The following is a 17859-nucleotide window of genomic DNA, read 5'->3' on the forward strand; positions in this document are numbered from 1 at the left end:
ATTATAAATAAATAATTTGTGAAATTGTTCATGTGAAAATAAATCCTCATCTCATATCAAGATAATTTCAGTGTGGCAGGGGAGTTAAAGAGTTCAAGCCCGGTCTCTGATGATCCTGATCGTGACAGAACAATGATTATGAGGTTATTTTCACTGTCGGCGGGTGAGACCATCCAGGCGACAAGAACATGACTTTGTGATGTTTGTAATGAGTGAGCATTGATTGACTCAACACAGCCTAAAGAGGTTTCCTCCATGTTCAAGCTCAAAGGATGCTCTGGCTCTGTGTGTATCCTGTACTGTAGCATACTTTGCAATTAGAATAATGAGCAGTCACAGAGCTGTCTGGAGAAATGCAATTGCTGGGTTTCTCAACCCAGGCCTCATCTGCCAACTATATGCTATTACACCATTCCCATCTCAGTTATCAGTGCGGAGCCATTCCCCTTCAGGAGCTGAATTATCATGTTGAATGGTCATTGTGCAACACATTGTGTAATTAAGCACTAAATATGCCTCGCTACCTGATTATGTCACTCTTCAAAAGGGCTGAGGAGCTGTGGGGTGAGGGATGGTTTTCCTGTGTGTGCACATCAAGTGGAGAGGAGGGATTTGAGGTTGGGTAGGAAGTGAACAAAAGGCCCAAATTTGTAAAATGGGGTAGCACTGACCTGCATGCCCTCTTCAAGCTGAGAGTGGGTCTTCTGTCTGACAGAAGCCCAGACTGAGGGGGGGTTGATTTGTTTGAGTCCTAACTGTTTTGGTAAAACAGTGCAATAAGAGCATCCAGCCTTCTGGTGCTCCAGTAGGACAGAGGAAAACGACGAGACGAGGCAAAGAGGGGCGAAAGAAAAGTGGGATGCCACAATCACCAACCCCCACCACCTCTGACTGGCTCCCCACACCACATCACCCCTCCACAACACACACACACAGACACACTCACACACACACACTCCCAACGCCCCCCCTCCCCCCTTCCCAACACCCAGTCACTGTCAGGCCAAACACATGATGAATTGCCCTGTCAACAGAATTCATTCAGGGACCAATTAATTCAGCAGAAATGAACTAGAGCCATCAGTCGCTGAAAAACTCAGTGCAAAGAGAGCAAAGTAGCCCCACTTCAGAAAATGAGGAAGCAAGGGAGGGAACAAGGGAGAGAGGGGTGAGTGTGGTGGAGACGAGAGGGCAGCAAAAGAGAGAGGGAGAAAGAAAGAGAGAGGGAGAGAGAGAGCGAGGTGGAAGTTAGTCTGACAGAAATTGGTCATTTAATGCTTTAGCGCACTGGAGACAGCCCCTGTCATAGACGAAGGCATGGCAGGGGCTCCCCTGGTATTTTATTTATTAATTATCCTATGCAGCAAGGGGCCTTTAACTGTCTCAGTCCAGCCCTGTCAGCCCGACTCCCTGTCATTTTCTCTCCACAAACAGATCCTTTAACACTGTGCTCCAGGTTAATGGAGACAAAGCCAATATCCAACCAACCTTGCCTTCTCCCCCAAATACAGTATTCATCTGTACCTTATTCAGGTAATTATGTCTCAGACGATCTCTTGAATATGTCGTTGGGATGCTAATAAACCACTTTAGAGCTGGCGTGCAGAACACGTCTGACCTTTTCAACTCACTGCTTCATGGTGGCTATGCCTCCCGAGGAGAACAGCAATTATTTACACCTTATTGGGAGCTGCCCGTCACTGAGAATAAATAAACACAATCCCAAATAATTTAATGATGGCTGCATATATTAATCAGGAAATAACAGAGACAAACTTGCGCTTATTTCCTCATTATTGACTGTTGATATGTAACATCAATGTGAAATCTTTGTTGATAAAAGAAATGCTTTGCCAAGTAGAGCTACCTGTCAGGGGGCATTAAACTCGCATAACTCAAACATGTTGTCACCTTCAATGCTCCATCTCTGTTTCCTTAACAGTGTCGACAAAATTCAACAGAACAATGCTTGCCAGAAGCTGTTTTTTTTGGCGGTGACAAATTAGCACTGTGAAGGGCGATATCAACACCAGCTAATTAAGGTGTCGTGTGATTTTGGGCTCCAGATCAAGAATCTGCTGATTCATCCCACGGGTGATTATGATGTCCATATGGTCTACGTACAGCGAGCTACACAGGGAAACACTATCAGCCCGCTGCAGTACTTGCTTTGCCAAAGGTTTGATCTTGTCTTTTGTGGCGGTGTTGGGTGATGTTTATCCAGGTTCTGAATTATTAACGGCATCTTTTCTTTAAGCCCAGGATCCTCTAGTGGAAAACACGGCATGAGGGGCAGCTGGGAGGCTGCCTGCAACTGGCTACCCCTCTTCTTTAACATCAGGAAGTGAAATTCAACACTGTTTCCACTCGTCGTTCATTGATGGGCTTGTGTACCTTGGATGCCCCCTTCTTGGTGTCACTTGGCTTAAGGAATTATCACACCTCATGCAACATAAAGGTGATTTTAGGATATGTTTTTGGTGGCTTATATCCTGACAATCACAAAACTGATCACAGATATGAATACTCCTTACATTTCTTGTGGCCAAATGATGAGTTATTGCTCCAGTGACTCCAGGGGCTAATAAATTTGTTTCTTTTCCTTTCTCTCTTTCTCATTCCTCTCAATTCAGACCTTTACTGTAGTGCTAAGCACAGTGAAAATACACCTAATAGACAACACGGGCACACAGGCCAAGTGAACCTGACAAATGGAACAGAAAAGCTAACAGAGAAGAAAGAGGTGCTTAGGCCAACTGTCACAAGTAATGTGCTTTCCTGATTTCTGTTTACTCACCATGCTTGAAACTTGACTTGTTTTCCTGCAGCTTACTGAAGAGATTCTGTCTGTGAGTCAGCGGGATGTCAGTGTGTCTCGCGAGCAAAATCGTTGATTTCACACCAAATGTGAATTGTGGAAAAAGTTACCAAGTGCAGCTTTTGAAAGTACAATAACATGGACAACTAGATAAAGTATTTTTTTTCTATTTAACATGTTATATTTAACCAAAAGGGCTGTCATGTTTAGATTCAGCTAGAGGACAGCTTATTTTTTACTACTGTAACTCTAATGCACATCCTGCCTCAACCAATGGATGTTTGTGATGTCAGAGTACCTTGCTGCAGAGGCCCACAAAATTTAAAATAAAGTAAAATAGATTGGCTGTGCAAGCAAATGTGGAAGTGCCTTAAACCTGCAGTCTTTTAAATGGCCAGCAGGGGGCGACTCCACTGGTTGCAAAAATAAGTGTATAGAAGTCTAAAAAAAATTACCCTCCTTATCACTTGATTTATTACCTAAGTAAACACAGTCCTAATGGGTTTATGGTCTCAATCTTTAATACAGAATGGTGTTAAATTTTTTAATTATGGTCAAATTTAGAGTAAAGTAGAAGATAAAGCAGGTTATGCTTTAGGGTGTGGCTACGCAATGCGTTTCCCTCACTAGCGCCACCCTCTCGTTACGCCTCTCGTCATATGGTCACTTTGGCGACGGCCAAAATGCCCATAAACCAATGGGGGACATCACTACGTGTACTTGGCAATGTCCACTGCTTTTATATAGTCTGTGGAAAAGAGGCGCAAATTACAAAGTGAGACCAACATGAAAGTTTTACTTATTAGTTTGAACTAGTTTGTTACTAAAGTTTTATTATTATGATGATATTAAAATACATTAAATTAGCATTTTTCCACAATGGAAGTACGGTAACATTAGCTTGCACAGGTGAGCTAAGAGTTAGCCAGAGCCACCAGTGATGAGCACTGCTGTTTTTCTGGCTCAAATTAAAGCAATCTGAAAGTAATAGATGTAGATGTAAATTCAAATAATATTTGACTCAAAAAGGCATTTGATTTATTTTCATATTTAAAGGGCACTAGCAAAATATGTAGCTTTAGCTAAGAAAGCATAAACTCCAATATTGATTAGGCTGATACATTCACCAATTTTATGGGTAATGCAGAGGCAATTCCTAGAGTACTGTTGAACATCAGAAGTTGTCCATAATGTTGCTTTGTTAGGGATTAGAGATGTTTTTATTAGGGAACCCAGTCTCCTCTGCCTCTCAACAAACTCCCATGCTACTGCAATAGACAACATGGAAAGACTCTCATTTGTCTCCATATAAAGTGTAAGGAATTAGAAGAGTAGAAGGACGGGACTGAAACCTACAAAAAGAAACAGAACAGAGAGGCTATGTGCTGTAGAATATAATTAATTAAATAAGACTAATTAGGAACACGAGAGCAGGTGCCAGGCTATGAGCTGACAGGGAAGACAGCGAGACAACATGCCAGCACAAAAAAGCACAGCTACACACACATATGCAAGTGCACAACCAAACACACACACACACACATATGCACACAAACACACAGCTGCAGTTATGAGGGTGTATCGTGACAGGCACGGGGACAAAACAACTTTCTGCGTTTTGTCATGTGAAACCCCGTAGGAATACTCATGACAGGAAGCAGAGACCCAGGCACTGTGGGGGTCTTTTGCCTTTGTCTCGCACACATTCTCTTTATTATTTTGTTCTGCAATGGTGGAAGGAAGTTTGCACAAGCCAAAGATTTCTCTCCCCTCATTATTTCAGCACTTGCACAAGACTGCAAGCAGTGTAAATAAATATGGTGCATTATACTACATTTAATAATTTCCTATAGAATTATCCATCCATTGTCAACCGCTTATCCTGCAAACACACCCTGGACAGGTCACCAGTCTATCGCAGGGCCACACATAGACAAACAACCACTCACACTTACATCCACACCTAAGCACAATTTTAGAGACACCAATTAACCTAGTCAGCATGTCTTTGGATGGTGGGAGGAAGCCAAAGCACCTGGAGAGAACCCACATGGAGAACATGCAAACTCCACACAGAAAGGCTGGGGCAACCAGGGTTTGAACCCACGACCTTCTTGCTGTGAGTAACTTCCCATGAACAACATTTCATTCATATTTTATTCAGCTACAGGTTACAAACATGGCATGCTATGACACTAATGAAGTTCCCTGAGCCTAAACTGTCTATGATGGATGGAAAACCTGACTGACTTCCTCAGCTGGAGTCAAATGGCTTGAAAATATTCACAATGGATTAAGTGGATTTAATAAACCACAATTTTTAAAAAGACTTCCATGTGGAAATCAATGATTTCCAAAGCTTAGACAAAGTAAAATTCTTCTCTTTTTGATGTTAGAATTAATAATAGAAGAATAGAAATTGAAACCATTTTGACTGGAAGAACATGATGAAACCTTAAACCTTTCTGCGGTCAATCACAGTCAAACACCAAGGATCTATACCTAACTTTCTTTCTGGGAAACACACAACACAACAGCATTTTGAAGGCTACGTGGTCCTGCAGCCAAGACTCTGCGAAGCGGACAGCTCAATATCTAGCCTTAGTGCGGCTTGTCAATGCAACACCAAACTCAAGACAGAGAGAGATGGGGGGTGGGTGTGGGGAAGGCTTTTTTAATTATCTGTGGTTGGGTCGGACTGTGCATCATCATTAGAGAGACTAAATAGCAGTGGTCACTGACTCAGGTAGTGGTAAACGGCACAATTAACAAGCTGAGGAGGGAGAACTGTATTCAATTTGAAAGCCTTCTCTCCTAATCCATCTCCAGTGATCAGCAGTGCTGCTGAGCTACGCCCTTTTACATTCAATTACATTAATCAGGTTATTACCCAGCAAAAAGTCAACATTTTAATCAAGAACTGGCAAAGTAGGGCAGGACATTATACCTAGACAGGCCCCAGTGACAGCCAGAAGAAGGGAGTGATGATATTCTAGTGAAGATCATCTTTTACTCATGGAAAATGGCACAGCATGGAAAGGTTTGGAAATTCTGGATGCATATATTTTGTGATTCACCTAAATGTATCTGTCATCATGTCTATGTTTGTGCAAGTCTAAATTAATCTCTTCTTTTAGTGGGAACTTAATGTGTACAGCACATGTCAAGAATTCTGGCACTTTTTGGTGGGGTTTTTGTGCGCCTCTAGGCTGCAAATCCTTTCGCATATAATCCTTGCAGGGGTGTTGTTAGCACAGCAGGTGTGTAAGAAATGTAAAAACACAGCTGCAGGGTTCACATCCCAGTAACCATCCTGATAGTCTTAAAATCCTTTGACACGCTCTTTATGGAAACTCTGGAAATACGTTCTCTAACACAAACCATTATTCATATATATATGGAAACAACTTGTCTAAATGTATGTAGAGCTATCCACTGTGGTCAGGTAGGGGATTATTTCATTCACAGCAGAAAAAAAGCCAATTTATATGAATATGTGCTTACTGCACAACCAGTTCAAGTTGACTTTGCTGACTGATTGCTGACTGCACACACAAAGTGAATCTAATTTAGTAGAACCTCTGGCTAAGCAGTAGTTTCTCGCCCATTTTCTCCCACTAGCAGGGAAGAAATCAATTCTTGGACATCTATGACATTCAGGAGATGCTTGTCTTGTTTTTTTATTTTATTTTTTATTTTCACGCTTCTTTTTGCATTTTGGCTTGTTAGGAGTTCTGTGATGGCTTTCCTGAGAATTGGGTTCTGATTAATGGAGGGAAATTCTAGTTGTTCACCCCATAATGAGAGAAGACAGAGGTGAAAACAGCTCAATAGGAGAGATAACCACTCTTTGATCCAAACAGTCATGCAGAACCCTAGACTCGCTGCATCGTCAGAAAGTGGACTGTCAAGCTCCTCGCTTTAAAGCTCTCATCATAAACTTTGAAAGGGACAAAGAAGCTTTAAGATATATTTGTTTTTTTTAATTATAATGTAAAACTAAGCTGATTTGAGTTGAAGTTTGTCTTTTGTTAATAATATAGTTTGCAAATGATAGCAAACTGTCTGCCCTTTGAGCGTATTGTTTCCAGATCACAGCCTGCAGACAATTGCAATATAATAATTGACTTCTTACACTCAGTTACACACACAAACAGCAACTCAGCGATATGGTATCTTCACACATTGTCAAAATATTAAACTGTCTAAGTGCCATTTCTGAATCCCCACTAACAAGACCCATCTCAACTTAAGATGTCTTGTTAAATTGAGACCTTGTTCCCCAGTGGACTTAAATGTAAAACATATCTCTACCCTTGACAAGCAATGTTAATCCATTTAGTGTAACGAACTAACATGTCCCTAATTAAAATATGCCTTTTAATGATACATACTGACATCTTGGAAAACACTGTCACGCTTCCCTCCTTTAATACAGGAATATGCTAATTGCTTCAGTAACACTAGTGTTCAAATCCCAGGGCTGCCACCACATCCTGAGGGAGTTGGTGTGTCAAAAAAGGAGCCCCTTAAACGTATTGTTTCTTGAAGACTGTTTTGTCCAGCAGAAAATGTTAGGGAACTTCAGGGACTGACACTGTTGATTTTCATTCATTTATAGACATTCAATTTACTATTCAGGAACACTCTACACCCCTTCAGTCCACTGCTTCACTTATAGGTGCTGGAGGACTGAGAGCATCAAGCTTCCCCATCCCTTCCCATGGCAGCTCATTTAAAACAAATCAGGCTGATTGCTGAATTGCTGAGCTCACAAGGCCTAGGTGATAAAGCAATTAAAGCAATCTAATTTTTTGGTAGTAGTAGGTTATTAACTATATACAATGAACCTTTGCCCCTTGGTTTTATCCACATTTGATTTTTGTTTCCTGATGTGAGAGGCTGGTCGTTTGATGGACAGTGAGGGACATGTTCATGTGGGTGGGGTCTGCAGCCCTTCTGTGACAGGGACCCTGGATGAGAGTAGGGCTTTATAGTTAATAGGCTCTCTCTGGACAGATGAGGTCCATTAGGATGTTAATTTAAAACTGAATAGAGGATATAGAGAGAGAAAAAGAGACAGAGAGAGGGCTAAGCACAACCACACACTTCATGGAAAAGGGAAAATACAGCATCAAATATTTATTTTTCAATGAAGCAATGCTGCTAATTAAGCACGTAATAATTAAATACCCACAGATCCAGAGGAGCCATTTAAGCAGATTCTCACAAATGACCAAATGAAAACAACAAACAAGGAAGCCTGCTCCAGACCAAGCACAACTGAACCCTATCACTTCCCATCCATGAGGCCAATTCTTAAACATTGAGGCATTGTTCAGATGCATGAACAGCAGCCCCAGCCTCCCAATTTCCACTCCCCACCCCCTGAATCTGATCCGGACCCATTGGTGTGTGGATAATGAAGGGGTTACCAGGAGCTGGGAGAGGCCCAGTAATTCCCCACACCGGGGAGTGGGTTTTTGGGTGGGGTTTGGATGAGTACCCTGCTCCGTGATGCATGCACTCATGTGAGCTTGTGACAGCCTTTACCCAAATCCAAGGCCAGACATAGAAGCTGCATGTATTATATAGAGATACAGTACAGAACCCGACTTCAAACATTTTATTGCTACAGAAATGCTTTTTTTCCATACAAATGGAGCTCATGCTGTATAGATTATTGTTTGTATTGCTTTGATCTTCTATATTTATTAGAAAGAGTTGTTGTAGTCATCATTCAAATTGTTGCATGCATTTCAGTTACTGTGCAGCATTTGGCATTTGTGCCGCAGATGGATTTGTTTCTATTTGATGGCTCAAATAACTGATAACAACATAAACATGAAAGTTTAATTAAAGACATATAAAAAAAAAAATCTCAGTCCCTCACGTCATGCTGAGTTCATCATCCTCTTTTTTCAGTAGATGTGGGAGTAACCCAGCTCAATCTAAGGTCACAAAAATTAACATATCATCTGGCAAAATGGTTAGCCAATGTGTGGGCGTCTCCCTGAGGGGGGTCACCTTAAACATCAGTGTTAAGGCACCAAGAGACCCCCACATACTCCAGGGTTAAGTATCCCCACTTCATTATGATAAAGATGTTAACAACTACCCAACCTAGCAACGCTGTCAATAGACATTGAGTCCTGGCTCTATCCAGCCTGAATCGCCCTCTCTCAGGACCCGGCATGAGCCTTCATCCATCATCTGAATACTCCAGGCCAGAATCATTGCCGATCATTATAGTAACAGAGAGAGAGTCCTGATGATTGGCCATGATTGTTAGATCACAGGCATCTGAGGGGTGATCCATCACGCTGGGTGGCACGCTAACACCTCTGTGTGATAGGGTTCACCTCAGGGGTCAGGGCTAGGTCATCGAAAAGAGAGCCTCTCCACAGAGAATACCTCCAACATTCTCAGTTACCTACCAAAGGCTCCCAAAGTGCAAGGTAAAATCATAATCATTTCCCGTTTGATTAGGCTTGTTTAGCATTAGTAATCAGTAACAAAATATTGATTTTTGACAGTTCAGATATTAATACAGAGCAAATCCTGAGATAAACTGAATTCTTTGCTATCACTTTTACATCAGAAGTACTCTCTCTGTTTCACAACGCAAGATGAGCCACTGACCTCATCCGACTTGTTTCTCAAAACTGGTGCAACACAACACAGTAACCCCAGGCTATGTGTTGTCATCCAAATGAGATAAGTTTATTTTCCCTAGACAAGCATTTGTTCCATCAGCCTGTAGGGTCGCAGACCACACTAAGAAACAGTGGGGAGTCCTTTTCAGCACCTGCAGCTCTACGAGGTGGCCCGCTAGCGAGGAAAGGCTTTGGCCGCTGCCCAAATATCTGCCTGCACCTTCTGTGCAAACGCACCAGCCTTAGGAAACCAGGAGGCAGCAATATTGTGGAACAAATGTCCTCTAATCTCAGCCTGCTGGTCTGGGGTCCTGGGTGGGGCCTCCTCGCTGTCCCATCCAAACACTTTGCCCATTTGCTTTTAAAGTCTGATCACACAGGACAGTGTTATTGGTATGTTAACAGGACATGCCTACAGAGGAGTCCCAGCAGCATCAAAATCCACCTGCTCCACCTGTATGTGACCTTTTATAGTGACCTGCAGAAATACATTTATACCAGTAGATGAGGAATCTAAAATTGTTTACTTGAACTCATAATAGATCATTAGTATATCGTTACACCAAATTATTTAACGGCAGTAATACGTCACACTTGTTGACATCACATAATAAATAATTTGCCTTTACAAAACATAAGTATATCTTTCCATCAAAATGTATCTTTGCAAATCCTTGAAACTGTTGAATTTGAATTAGAGTGGGTAATTCTTCAGTCAATAAAGTTAAAAATACAATTTTTGTGAGGAAATGTGGAATTGCCATCTTTTACAAGAGTTTGTATGCGAGCATTTACAGATTTTCAGCTTTAACTTATCATAATCGCTCACCAAAGTCATCCACTGTGAACCCGATGTCATTGTCAGTTGTTGTAAAGTTTCTAAACACATTGTTTTACTGAACAACAACGCTTACTGTTCTTATAAACAATAAGGTGCGATTAAAAACACATCTAATTATACATGTTGATTTACATGTTCCTACATTTACATAAATGTGAAAATTCTACTCAGTGGATTTTTGTGTCCTCTGTACGTTCACCCTGAGAGAGATGCATGCTGGGCAAGCAAGGCCAATCAATGACTTTCGGGGGTGTTACAGTGACATCTCATGTATCATTACAAGCCAAGTCCATGCCAGCTCTTTTTATACATCATGCTGATTCATCATTGGAAATAAGGAAATTAGCTTAAACTCTAAACCAATATGTTCATAGTGTCTTTATTATTACGTCTGGCAGTTCAAGACTGAAATATGATACAATATTAACAATGCATAGTTTTGAGCAACCACTACAGTCTCCTGTTACAGGACTTCATGGGTTTATATCTATTTATTATGCTAGCATCTACCTTTACTTTTACACTAGTAAGATTATGGAATTGCTAGACATTCCCTCTATTAGATGTTATGTTATGTTATGTTATGTTGTGTTTTTCAAGTGGTCAGTCAGAGGTGCTGCTGTAGGTGTTCCTTTATAATTATGAACAGTCACAGTTTTTTAAGAGCATTAAAATTATTGTTATGTTGTTATGAATAGAGAGCATTATGTGATCATATTAAAATTTACAACATCAGTTCAGCATAAGAAATTGCTTGCTCCAAGCAAAAATTGTCTTGACATAGTTAGAACATGGCTTTTCACGAGAAAATGTGAATTATACCCATAATGTCCAGTGATGCTGAGTGGCCTTTTAGGCCTTTGCTCCTCATTAGTTTCTGAATGAAAGAAACAAACTATTATGACCATAAGATATTACCTTGGTACACATATTTATTCTTATATATTATATCTGTTTGCAAGCACAGTTTTTACAGCCAATATAAACCACTGCAAGAAGTGCTTTACCAGTAATGTCTGGTAGATGACTTGAAGCAAGCTACGATGCTGGTGAGCCTGTGTTACTATATGTGTATTATTTTTTAACAATCTCGGCCTGTAATTAAAAGATTAGCAGATGGTTTCCATTCTTCAGACTTAAATATCCTGTTTGGTCCTGGGTAATTTTATCTCTCACTGTATGATTTTTAGTTCACCATCTTTTATACTTTAAAATAATTACATATAATTGATACAGTTTAAGACTGTATGTGAAATGTGAATTATGCTGGCTTTGGAAATAAATGATCCTGTAGTATTCATACATTTTAAAACTGCAGTTTCCTGCATACAAAGCAAATTCCAGTCCATTCAATCAGTGAACAAGACCTGTGTCTTTTGTAGCCTGGCACACAAGAAGTTGTCCTGTGGAGTGTGTTATTGGAAAATAGTATTTGAAATTATTTTCCTGATCACTGGTTTATCTCTTGGAATTCTTCCACCTCCAGTGAAAAGTTCTGCAATTTGAGCAAAACAAACAGAAATGCAGTCATCTACAGTGACTGAAATTTATTTTTACTGTTCCAAAAACTGACTTTCCATTTTCCATAATCAGTTCTAATAGATAACAATTAAACCTTAGAGTGCATGAAAAGAAAAGAGTTTTCTGCTTTCAGATTTAGTATTCATGTTGTTCAGTGTTCACTTTTTAGTTCAGTTACTTGGAGAGGAGAATATAAAGGGCCAGGGAAAATGTATGTATATGTTTACTTGCTATAGTGGCTGAGCAGTCGAGTTGGGGCGGGGGGGCTAGTGGTGAGTGTATCTATGGCAACGGTGTGGTCCCCAGCTGTCATGGAGAAGAAGAAGATGGGTGCCATGAGCGAGGAGACCACTTAACCTCAGCTGCTCCTCAGCTTAGGGGAGTCAAGATGCTGCTGAAACCCTTACAGAATGTCACTTAATATGTAAACAATAAACCCCCCCTCCCCCCTGTCCCACCAGACAAAAGATTACTTCAAACCAGCCAGAAAAAAAACATATATATATATATATAGAGAGAGAGAGAGATAGGCTCATCTTCCTAGAAGTGGAGCTCAGTATCAGGAGCTCCAATACAGCAGATGGAATGTTTAGGGGTTCAAGAGAGGGGGGAAACTGGCAAAAGCTAATTAGATCTGGTTTAACTGGAGAATTGCTTTAATTGTTAACTGTTAACATCTGATAGAGGGATGCCATTCTGCAGCAGATTTTTAACTCTGCTGTAACCATCTGCTAGAGTTATATCGAACTACACAGAATGAATACAAAACAAACAGGTGCAAATTAGTAAACATTAGTATGTTATCTATGGAGGTTTCTTGCAGTTGAAATCCATCCATTCATCGTCAACCGCTTATCCTGCATACAGGGTTGCGGGGGCAGTTGAAATCTTCATAGAAATTACATTTAGGGTACATTACTAATTTGCAGCAAATGATATGAGTGATATATGATGGCGGCAGAATTACAGTTTTAGTCAATATAAAAACTGTTAGTCAACATTATGAGTAAATGTTTTTAATGATTGTGTATTTGCCCAGTCATAAAATGTTCATACAGAATATATTTGCTAAATGTTCAGTGACAACTTGTAGGTCAGTGACAAAATTTTGTTTTCCTACATTATGTAACGTTATGTTTAGATTGTTTAGCAAGGGATTTTTATTCAGGGATTTGGTGATTGTAGTACCAAGTAAGTTAGAGATACTATTGGACAGAGACAGCAAACTCATTTGGGTCACAATGTTCAGGCCTGCAACTAACAATTATTTTTAATATTGATTCATCTGATGATTTTTTTCTTGAGTAATTGTTAAGTCTTTAAAATGTGAGAAATGAGTGAATCACAATTTCACAAAACCCAAAGTGATGTTTTTAGATTACTTATTACCAACATTCCAAAAGCAAAATATATTAAATTCACAGCTCAGATAAAAGCAGCCAGTGTTCACATTTGAGAAGCTGGTACCAGAGAATATTTGCTAAAAATGATTTACGTGGTTAACTGATTAACAAAACAGCTGCTATTTGATTTTCTATCAATCAACTAATAAATGAAACGACTAACTGTTTTAGCGCTAATAATGTTATTAAAAGTTATTCACTGTATTATTAAATATATTACTATTATATTTATGTGCATGTGTGTTCCAGGGAAATAAAGTCAGAAACGTTGGTTTCCTGCACCAGTTTTAGTTCATTGTCCATTCAAATTCCAAACCTTAAAATACCCCAATATGAAACAAAAACAATAGCAAGATGACAAAAAAGAATCTTGAAACTCCTCTGTACTTTAGTATGGAGGGCTAAATCATAGCATATCCCCTCTACATCTGTACCATCACCGAAGAGCCTTTGAGCAACATTGTACCTCTAGAAATCAAAAATATGTAAGACCAGTTCCATATCCCTTTATCGCACCTGCCGTTCCAAAAGGGAATTATTTGGGGTTCATCAGCTGACAAGTTTGGACTGACGGACTTGAGGTTGGGTGGGAGGGCGGTGGGTGATGGAGAGAGGGAGGGAGCGGTGGGTCTGACAGGGTGTCGTCGTGGCTGTGACACGTATTGCTGGTGACAGAGGTTAGGGGGTCAGGCGGGAAGGTCTGTTGTTGTGAAGGGGAAGCGGAATGCATTGTTCAGCCCTCGCTCCCTCCCTGACTGCGCAGCGATGGCCTAATCAGCATTGTCGCCACTGCCCAACACAGACAGCACAAGCTCATTCTGTGTTTTCTCCTTTATTTACCATTGTCTCTTTGTCTGTTCCTGTCTCCACATTTGTCTCTACCATTGGTGACTCTCTTCTCTCTCATCCCAAATCTCCCCCTCATCTTCCTCCTGCAAGCAGTCTCTTTCTTTCAGGCTCTCCTTTTTACATTATTCCTTTTTTTTGCCCCCTCTCTCCACATTTTTCTAAGCTTATCCCTCTGGCGTACACATCTCCTTCTGGCTTTCTGTACGTGCATGCATTTGTGTGCGTGAGTGTGTCTTTGCCTCAGGCCATCCCATAGGAGGCTTCACAGGCCAAATGAGGTGTAAGTCTATTAAAAAGACAGTAGATTCCCAGCATGGCGTGTCATTCAGGTGCAGTTAATTTCCACTCAGTAGATGTGTTGCAGAAGTGAGCACAGGGAGACTGACAGATCAGCATCAACACATCTACCATCATCCTGCCTCTCTTAGCAGCCTTAGGTGAACTTTTAAGGCCTTTCTATGCTTAAGCTATAGCGGTTACTGAGGTTTATGTTACAAAAACATCCTACCGCACTGATCACAAATCTGAGGTCTGATCGGAATTCCAAACACTGTCAAAGTTCCCACATAAATTCAGAGAATGATTGATCGGTACTGCATCTCTCTGCAGTTGATTTGCAATGGAGATTCTGTTGATGACCAGTGGAAACCGGACAAAACAAGCATGTTTGTAGGCTACACAGAGCCTGCTGTTAGTGTATAAATGCCACAAAATCCCATGAAAGGACAGAGATTAAACAGGCCTGTTTATTCATATGAAGATGACAAATGTAGTAAGCTGGAGGAAAACGAAAGGCTCGGAGGACACACTATTCATTATAAGAGCGCCTGTGGGTCATCGTGTTTTTATCTAAATCAGGTCCCAGCCCATTTTCCAAACCACACCACCAGGCTAGACGCATGAGTTTCTGCTTAACCTACTTCAGGTTCAATCCATGTGCCACTTGCACCCATAAAGAACATGAGCACAGAAATATGCTGATGACCTGCACCCCCCCCCCCCCCCCCCCCCCCCCAAAAAAAGACAAAAGAAATTGCATTATTTTAATTAGATTTAAATTATAATCAGAAACTGCTGTGAGTAGGTCTAAGCAGTGTGTGTATTGGGAGCAAACTGACATGAGAACAGCGTAACCAGAGTCTGTCAAAGCTAATTACAGGTGATTCTGAGTGTAGCTTGCACTGCTGAAAAATTTAATTTGCTATTGATTTGATACTTAAATGGTCTACATCTATTCTTATCATTACAACATGGGAGCAGGGCCTGCCAACACACAAAGACCACCGACTCTTCTCAGGGTGACTCTAAAAGGCTGTAAGGGAGTTTTTAAATACTCAGCACCAAATGAATTCCCAGGATCTCACTTTGCTAAGTCACATATGCGGGGCCTTTATTCAAATGCAAAGCAATATGATATGAATATTGTTATGTTTAACATACAGATAAATACACACTTTAATATACAACCTTGTGTAGGAATGTGCCGGAGGTTATAGAACCTGAACATAGGCCTAAAAAACCAATCCTGTTTAGACACATTTGTATGCAGATCCCAGCTCTATTACTTGGCAAAAATAGTTTCTTGCAAATATTTCTTTTAGGACTCATGCACATCAAGTATCAGTGAAAAGAACTGATTTGATCCATTTTGTAGTCATGGAACCTTCAATGTCACTCAACATTTACATGCACTTTAGTATTCTGTTTATCCCAGATTTGATCTTAATCAGGATGTAAATTTTACATGTAAAAACTTCATGAATGTCTCTGTATGTGATCATCTTGTCTGCATGCAGGTAGGTGTGACTGATTCCTGGACATCTCAGCTACAGGATGCATACGGTTTGGTTTTTCACTTTGGTAGATTTAGCTTCTCCATCTGATCACTAGTATTTAAACACAAAAGCTACAATACAATGTTAGCAGACTCATTTCAGCATCTATTTCTGCTTTGACTAACCCTTTATACAAAGGCTACACAGGTTTATTGAAATAAGACAGACGTGGCTCCAAAAGAATAATTCATTTATTGATAATTGGTAACTGGAAGTGCCTGAAAAGAGGATGGTCAATAATACAACTAATCAAGTTACAATGGAATATAAAAGTATTACAATTTTAACACACTCCCAGTTATAACTGATTATTGAACCAAAAGAAAAAAGGCAGGGGTGGCCAGGGCCAGTTCTGGAGAGGCAAACTAAGGGTGTACTCCAGGGGTGCACCAGCTTACCCATCGCATGTGCCCACTGCAATCGATAGTCACTGCAAATCGTGTTACCACCAAATCGTGTCCCAGTGCCGTTAACACTAGTCGGTGAAGGAACCCACACCAGCGTGCCTAGCCTCCACCACAAGCCAACCACTAGAATCACTGAAAAGATCAACACAACAAGTTAAATAAACACAGTAGACCAGTTGGGTATATCCAAAATACTAGCATAGTCAACTAGGGAGTGCCACCTGGAGGCACTACAGCTAGAGTGTACCAGCAACAGTTGTTAAAATCCTAGTTTAACAAAGGCAAAACAGCAGCTGACAACCTACAATTAAAAACATACATATTAGCAATAGGTTTATATGAGTAAATAACAGTTACCTCAGGCAGTTATCATACCCTGCTTGTTGCTCCTTAAGCTTCTCATATCTTAACACAGGGTGCTCTGTAAGGAACACCACATCATGCCACTCCAGACAGGGAACCCTGGAATCAGCCAAACTAGATAAAACAGGCGGGCAGCAGACTGCTGCAAAACATACAACCTCAGTCATTCAGAAAACACAATGAAAAAACATAACAGGTTTTTTTACTCACTCACCTACCTGAACATCACAGAGGATTCATGTGGCAACCAACAGTCAGGGAAAAAGGCAGCCTTGATACTACAGCTGCCTTAAATAAGCTCAGCTAATGAGGGGGTTTGATCTGGGTGGAGCTAATTTGATGCTCTAGAGGTACGTTCAAGAGCAAGGCTAAACACCTGTAAGCCTGCATAGAAACACACACCACTAAACATGCATAACTCCATGTATAAGTATACAGTATCTTAAAAATTAATTGTTTATATCTTTTCATGTGACAACACTGAATGCTGCCATCATTGCTACAGAGGTTGCAGGGGTGGGAAGGTCCGCCTGTCAGTGCTCAGACCATACGCCACACACTGCATCAAATTGGTCTGCATGGCTGTTGTCCCAGAAGGAAGACTCTTCTACAAGAAAGCGCGCAAACAGTTTGCTGAAGACAAGCAGACTAAGAACATGGATTACTGGAACCATGTCCTGTGGTCTGATGAGACCAAGATAAACTTATTTGGTTCAGATGGTGTCAAGCGTGTGCGGCAGCAACCAGGTGAGGAGTACAAAGTCATGTGTTTCTCACCTACAGTCAAGCATGTTGGTGGGAGTGTCATGGTCTGAGGCTTCATTAGGGAACCATGAATGCCAACATGTACTGTGACATACTGAAGCAGAGCATGATCCCCTCCCTTCGGAGACTGGGCCGCAGGGCAGTATTCCAACATGATAACAACCCCAAACACACCTCCAATATGACCACTGCCTTGCTAAAGAAGCTGAGGGTAAATGACTGGCCAATCATGTCTCCAGACCTAAACCCTGTTGAGCATCTGGGCGGAATCCTCAAACGGAAGGAGGAGGAGCCCAAGGTCTCTAACATCCACCAGCTCCATGATGTTGTCATGGAAGAGTGGGAGAGGACTCCAGTGGCAACCTGTGAAGCTCTGGTGAACTCCATGCCCAAGAGGGTTA

General features: G+C 40.9%; 1 long non-coding RNA gene across 1 annotated transcript; it reads right to left on the minus strand.

Annotated features, from left to right (window-relative positions):
- Positions 1-16096: 16096 nt before the first annotated feature.
- LOC123984383 lies at positions 16097-16960 on the minus strand. Its single transcript, XR_006828433.1, has 3 exons — positions 16912-16960; positions 16688-16835; positions 16097-16462 (listed from the first exon to the last, which is right to left on the minus strand). It is a non-coding gene; the product is annotated as an uncharacterized LOC123984383 (long non-coding RNA).
- Positions 16961-17859: the final 899 nt, after the last annotated feature.

Source organism: Micropterus dolomieu, linkage group LG15 (genome assembly GCF_021292245.1).
Source record: "Micropterus dolomieu isolate WLL.071019.BEF.003 ecotype Adirondacks linkage group LG15, ASM2129224v1, whole genome shotgun sequence".
Taxonomy (NCBI): Eukaryota; Metazoa; Chordata; class Actinopteri; order Centrarchiformes; family Centrarchidae; genus Micropterus; species Micropterus dolomieu.